Source organism: Gavialis gangeticus, unplaced genomic scaffold (genome assembly GCF_001723915.1).
Source record: "Gavialis gangeticus isolate Ggan-Ray unplaced genomic scaffold, GavGan_comp1, whole genome shotgun sequence".
Classification (NCBI taxonomy): Eukaryota; Metazoa; Chordata; order Crocodylia; family Gavialidae; genus Gavialis; species Gavialis gangeticus.
The window spans coordinates 74,263,980-74,271,398 of record NW_017729029.1 but is presented as its reverse complement, the minus strand read 5'-3'; the positions used below and the strand labels follow the sequence as shown (position 1 = coordinate 74,271,398).

The window sequence follows — 7,419 nt, the reverse complement described above, 5'->3', positions numbered from 1 at the left end:
GAGCTGGAACCAACTTCCAAGGGAAGTGGTGCTGGCCCCTACCCTGGGGGTCTTTAAGAAGAGGCTGGATGCCTACCTGGCTGGACTCATTTGAGTCCCGTTTCTTGTTTTGGGGTTTTGTTGTTCTCCCACCCTGGCGGGGGGTCGGGCTAGAAGATCTACTAGGTCCCTTCCGACCCTAAATCTATGAAACTATGAAACTAGTTCTACTCTTTAATTAATTACCCAAGTAAGCTAGCATTTCTGGGAGGCAAAGGCATAACAGTGCAACTGAATAAACTTCAGCAGTCTCAAGAATGGATAGGAAGAAACTAAGAGGATGCCTGTAGCTTCTGTTTGTTCAAGAACTTGGCTTAACAATGCTTAACTCTGTATCTGGGGCTAGCTTGCTGGGCATTTTGCACTCTCAGGATATAACTGAGATAAGAATGTTAAAAACCCAACAGTACAGCAAATGATATCTGGAAACCACTTGTAGTTTGATAGTTTGAAAACCTGAAGTAAAATTCAAGTTGTATTCAATGTCCAAAAATGCCTAATAAATGTAATTTGCTTCGTTTTCTTTTCAATATGATCTGCATGACGAAGAGATGTTTAAAATGTTTGAGCAATAGTGGTGGTAAGTGATGCACTTGTGTTAAAGTAAAAGGCTGTACAAGACACTGTGAAAACTTTACTAATTTTTTAACCATTGCTATTTCGGTACGTTCTGACTTCATCATTGTCTTGTATGTGTTACTGAATTTTCACAGTAATATCAACTGTGCATGATATACATTTTTCATTCCAGTTTCCTGTTGTGGGTTATTTTGATCCAAAAGTTTCCCACAGCAGAGGATGTCAAGGATACTGGAATCCTTGTATTGTCCAAAAGCCACTGACCAAGACTAGTGAGCGACTCCCCTCAACACAGTAGGTGTCCAGTGTTAAGAGTCATTCGTAAAATATTTTTACATCCAGCTGATAGAGACAAGGAATGAGGCCTGCCAGAATTGTGTTACTCTGTCACAGTTCTGTTTGAAATTTGATATTGGTGGATACATGGTATACAGCTGTGACAGGATCCAGCTTAGCTTGTCTTTATACAATGTTACCCAAATATAGCAGCTTCACTGTTCCCACTTGTGAAATGCTGAATAGCCTCAACTCCCATCAAAATGATAGGAAGCTGAGAATGCTCAGCATCTCACAGGAGAGGTGGCCACAATGTGATGTGACAGTACACAGAGAGAAGGGATACAACAGCTGGCAACAAGTTAAACCATTGTCATAATTTTCTGATTAAAATGCAACTGAGATTTTTATTTTTAAGAATTGCAAATGAAAAAAAAATGATAAACGTTAACTGAAAGGAATTTCTTGCAATATCAGGTAGTGTCACGATGGTCTTAAAGAATAAAAAAATATATCTATAAATATATATAGTTGGAGATAACATCACTCCTAAGTTAACAATCTGAAACACTGTACAATTCAGCTCTTGTGCTTTTAAATGTTTTTAAATAGTTTACTTGAATATTCATGTAATATATAAAGTTTTGTGAAATAAATTTTAGTTAGAAAGAAGCTGGTGTCAGCTTTCATCAATATAAATTGACACTGGTGTGTCATAATATTCTTATTTTGGGAAATTAGTGCATTTTATATTAAAGACTACTAAAGGTTAATTTTTTCTATTTCTATTCTCCATATTTTAAACTTATGTGACTAAGGTACCTCTATTAATAGGCTTTCATGTTGTAAAGTCAGTTTGAAAATCAGCTGTTAATACAATAGCTCTGTTAGATGGGTTACATTTTCTATTGATTTTTTTTTAACAGTAATGTTTTGTAACAAGGGCTTGTTACACAGCAGTGCAACAATGATGAAAAATGAAGTTTATCATGCCTTTTTGTGATCTTTTTGGTTTTTGGCTTCGGAGTAATTCAATGTAAACACAGACAAACCCTGTGCATTTGTTTTGTGTAATTCCATAAAGAAATTTTGTAAAATATTTTATGTCTATCTTTGAGGTCTGGTGAATGTTCAATGTTTGATTTACTATGTTAAGTTGCCATTCCTAATAAATATTTTCATAGCAAACAGCTTCAGTGGAAGTTGTGTGCACAAATTCAATATAAAGTATTTGTAACAAGTTTACAAATAAAACTAACAAAACTTAATTTCAGAATTCACAGAAGGATATGAGTGTTTATAATGAAAAATGCTTCAAATGTCATGCAGTGCATTGCAAAGGGACTTTTTTCAGACAGAATATAATGCAGTGGTAGCAGTGAGGCTAGATGACCTGACTGATCTTTTCTGAGAATAACTTTAGTGCAAGAAGGCTGATTTCCATGCCAATCTGATCAGGCCTAATTTAAATAAGTTTAGATCAGCCTGTCAGTGTATCCTCAGGTACATAGGCAAGTTGTAAAATGCCTTCCCTGGAGGAAAGAGCATCTGACATATTTGCATGATCACCTTTAAATTCTGTTGCAAAAATGATCAAAAACCGTAAGAGAAGAGGCAGCTAAAATTGTTCTGTGTACTGAGAATGAGGGATGTGTTTCAGCATTTGCTCTATTTTTAGAAGCACTTGGAAAAATGATGCACCTAAAGCATGCTGCGATAAACAGGACTGTGAATGGCTTGGAATGGATTTACCAGCACTGCGTTATTAAAAAGGAGTGAACGTTTACAGAATGAGAGCAGTGTTAATCACTGGCAGTATTAATTCAGGTACAACTCCACTGAAATCAGGGCCTTTCCCCTCCCCCCAGTAGTGAATTAAGGGGTACCTGGTTGTGACCTCTTGTACCTGTACATACTTCTGTGTTCCCCTGTAGTTATTTCCCCCTCAGTTTTGCAAGTACATATGTTACATGCTGTTTTGTTCTTTGGGTATTGAAGACATACAGGTAGCTACAGGCATGGAGTGGGACTCTAACCCATATTTAATAGGTATGGCAAATTCTTGTTTACACAAATTGTGTCTACAATGCAAAATGCACTTTAAACTGATAGAAAAGTATTGTTTGCTCTTCATGGCAGGAAGAAAAATATCTTTTTAATGGAGAAAGGAACATACCTTTGACAAAGACATATTTAGGGAAAGAGAGAGAAGAAATGAGTAGGGAACAAAGAGAAGCTGGGATGGTGTTGAGGGGACATGGTAGGAATAGAAGCCAAAATCCAGCTTTAGGGATGACTCGATGGTTGAAAGAGAAGGGTACAGACAGGGGGACATCCTATTTTGATATGCATTTCTTTGAACCAAAAGTCTAGTATAAACTGACTAGCTGGCTGTGGTACATTGCACCATGTTGTAGTTGCCCTATGTGCAATGGTCTGCCTGCACTTCTGCCATACCTTTCACTGCAGCAAAGTCTTTATTGCACACTGCAATTCTCTGGTACTTTGTGTACTTTCATACAGAATAGCATCAGGGTGGCCAAACTGCCTTATCTGTTATCAGGCAGTTCACTTTGACTTTATTCATTTATTTATTCATGAAGAATGCCTGGCTTATCCTTGCAGGTTTTTCTGAGTGCTGCTCTGAGATATAAGCATGTTGCTTCTCATTTAATTACTGTGAGCCATATGAGAGCTATAATACATATGGCATACGCTTAATGACTGTTTGTTCTTTGCTTTGGAACCAAGTTAATTGAGAGATTTCTATTTCTTTTTGTAATATAAAATTGCCTTGCTTTAGAAATGTGGTGTTCATTTCTTTCACCTTTTCTCCTAGTGATAAATTGCTCTAGATCTGCACAATATTTGCATAATTTGTACATGAGAGGCACATTGCCCCACAGACTGAATAAGCCAAGCCAGCTGGAATATGCAGTAAGCAGGCACACAATAGGGTTCACATAGTTTTAGTGCTTTCACTGAGTATAACCTACACCTTCTTTATTTTTTTAATAAAGGGAAACGGGAAGTAATTCTTAATTTATGCCATCAAACCAGAACATGGAATTAGGCGTTACAGTGGGTGAAAATACATGCTGACTTTTTCTTCCCTGTTACAGCTGGAACAAAAGCAAGTCCCTGTTGTGTAATATGACTCTGAGAGCACATCTGGTAAGCTAGTGCTTAATAAATCTCTGACTTTGTTTCTTGTGCAAATGAAAATTCAAGCCTTCTTTCATGTACTTTCTTTTCTACTTTTATAGATGTTATAGGAGAGGAAAAGAGGGTGTAATATAACATCACTTTCCTGAACTACTTTCTACCAAAATTAATTAAGAAAAGTAATTTCAATTAATGCACATTCAGAGATTTCCTTAACACCAGAAAAGCATTGTCTGTTCTAGGTTTCATTCATAAGGTCGTATCTTGGCATTGCAGCCCCTGCTTAATGGAAGATCACATGCTGTTTGCAGAGCTCTTTGTGTGATACAGACATAGCATATCAGTTTGAGGATAAAATGCAGATCTCAGCCCTTTGTCTTCCTCTTGCTGTGAGTTAGTTAAATCCTGGATGTTACTTAGAAATGTGATTTATTTGTTTGTGTGTGTGGGGTGGGGGGTGTAATTTCCTTTGTCAGTATTCATGAGGGGTTTAAAAATAATTGACTATGATAGTTTATAAGGAAAAATTGTGGCTTTATGCATTTTTGGTCCCATCTAGAATGAACATCTGCAGCTGTTCCTCACTCACAGGAATCACTCCCCCGCTCCTATAGAATTTCATGGTCTCTTAGGAGCCAAAATTTTAAGTTGTGCCTAGCCCATTAGGCTCCAACATCATATAAGATGACTTGTTCTTCACAGAATGGTCTCTGTTCCTATAGCCTGTAAGCAGCTTTCCACTGCTAAGTCTTAAGTCTATTTCCTCATCAACTCACACCCCCCTTTCTTCTTTTATTTATTTCATGATGTCTAATAGCAGCTTCTTACAGGTGGAATCGGAAGCATTTCCCAGCTTGTAAGTAAATCCATAGATAAAAGCAGGCAGGTCTTGGAACTCATTTATGCAAAATCTCCCTGCAAAAGAAATTCAGCACCTTTTCATGTGAGTTTTTGTCTGCCTTCAACATTTTCCCTGCTGGGGCACTTGCAACCATAGACTTATATAGTTTAAGTGGCTCAACACCTACCACTGCTTTCTGTGGGATTGGGCCGAAACACATTTTTAGAATTCTCCCTTACCCTATCAAACCTGTATAGATACATTTTTAGGGAGAAAAAATTGTCTTTTGCTCCAGCCTCCAAACATTAACACGCACATCAAACTACACTAACTAGTTGTAATAATGTTAAACCTAAAGCCTGACTGCAGATTGCAAGAGCAGCCTCAATATAAAATGGGTGGATGGCTGACACAGTTCTGACAACAAAAAAAAAGCTGAACTGAATGAATTTAGCTGATGCATTATAGAACTATATTGTTGGTGCACGATAGAGAGCTTTGCTCTGTACATTAGCAGTTTGGAATCAGCACATCGCGGAGTGTCTTTACAACTTACTTTAAGAAAGGCCAAGTTTATTTTATTCCAGTGAGACTCTACCTGTGCTAGTTGCCACATCCCTAGGCAAGATCTGTCTAACAGAACTGGGCCCAGGGCCATGGCAACTGCTGGCTCTGGCTTTATGTACCCTCCCTTTAACGTTTGCCTTCACATAAATGATTGTTTGGGTTTTTTAAAAGGAAAGCTGCCTATGGGTTTTAGAGCAAGCCCCAGTCCTCCAGCAGATCCCTACTCTGAATCCTGCTGGCCTCAAATCTTGTCCTTACACAAGATGGGCCTCCCTAACTCAAATGTGCCTCTAGGACATCCAGGGCATTTTTATGTTTGGTCCCAACATGGCGCTGGGCGCTTTTAATTAGCAAGCTGCACTAATGAAAAATGCCCGTCCGTCACGTATATCAGCGGCATAGTATATCCCCAAGCTGAGAAAATGGTGGTGGGGTGCTTTGAACTATAGCACATCAAACGTGTTTTATTTCAAAGCACACTGCTGCCATTTTCTCAGTGCAGAGACGTGCTGTGCTGCTAATGCATGTGATGCATGAGGCTGCCAGAGCACATCAAATTGATGTGCTCCAGCAGACTTGATTGAGTCTGCTCTGACGTGCTGGATTTCCAGTGCATCAGAGCAGGCTCCCCACGTGTGTGTAAGTGCCCCCATTGCCTGATGGGCTATTCTTGGCCTCCAAACCTCTCCTACAGCTGTGCCCAAGCCTTGCAGGTGTTAAGTTATTGCTTATGTGGGGCACTTTGCCCCAAGCCACTACCAGGCCACCTCAGGCCTTTACTCCCTTGTCAGCGTCTCAGTCTTCCTGACCTCTGCTCCTTTCCTCTGGGTGTGCCCTTGGTTTTCTCTGTTTAAAAATAGAAAATTCTGAGATACAAATCTCAAATTCTCTGATTTAAACCCCCAAAGTATATTTTTCCATGATTAAAATGAAACACTAATATTTATAGATACACAATAAAACACAATGTTTTATTCATATATTTACAATTTTAAAGTAATGTGGAAGCCTACTAATGCCTCAATCATTCTGATGAAATAAATTCTAAATACCTATACCTTTTGGTGTTTGATTTGGGGTTTTTTTATCATGGAAAATCAGACCTTCCCCTGCCCACTTCGCTCACCAGGATGTGGGTCCAGCTGCGTCTGTCCCTCCCCTTTGATTTGTGGAGCTGAATAGCCCTGATATGCCAATGCCCTGCCTATGCCCCTCACTCCCAAGCCAGAGCCTCCCCCCCGCCCCCCCACCCTGCTGGTGCCCCTTGTTCCTGACTGACAGCCTTCTGGCCCCACTGGTGGCCCTCACTTCCAACCCACAGCTCCCCATGCCCCCAGCCCTGTTGGTGGGGGCCTCCAGCTGCCAGGGCTACAGGGCCAGGGACCCAGGTCTACAGCCCCATGCCCCACAGCAGCGCCTGAGCCCTGGCTGCCACCCATGGGAGGTGGCAGCTGCTGCAGCCAGAATAGAGAGCAGAGCCTGGCTCCCCCTCCCCTACCAGCAGCATGGCTGGAGCACAGCCTGTGGGCAGGAGTGGATAAGGGCTGGCTGCTGTGGGCTCGAGGCTTCCCACCCTGCTGCCCTACCCCTGGGGGTCTCAGCAGCCCAGCAGGTGAGACCCAGTGTAGGAGGGCAGAGTGGAACAGGGAGGCTTGGTACCACTACCAGGAGCCCTACACTGCCATGCCAAGGCACTTCTTGCCCACCCTGCAGCACTGGGGGTCACAACTCCATGCCACCACCCCTGCTACTACCGGGCAGGCAGAAGGTGCCTCGCCAAGCTGGTGTGGGCTCCCAGTGGTGGAACCGAGCTTCCCTGCCCTGCTCTTCTGCATCAGGTCCTGCCCACTGGGCCACAGAGGCCCCAGGGTGGGCAGCCTTGAGCCTGTAGCAGCAAGCCCACATCCACCCTGCCCCATGCAAAAATCTGGGGGGCATGTGCCCTGCCATGC

The 7,419-nt window shown here is 41.6% G+C and overlaps 1 long non-coding RNA gene across 1 annotated transcript in view; it reads right to left on the bottom strand.

Annotated features, from left to right (window-relative positions):
- LOC109300890 overlaps window positions 1–5,794 on the bottom strand; it is a 6,976-nt gene extending 1,182 nt beyond the window's left edge. The window contains exon 1 of the long non-coding RNA XR_002098363.1: window positions 202–5,794. This is a non-coding gene — a long non-coding RNA (uncharacterized LOC109300890). The remainder of the gene's footprint in view (window positions 1–201) is intronic.
- Window positions 5,795–7,419: the final 1,625 nt, after the last annotated feature.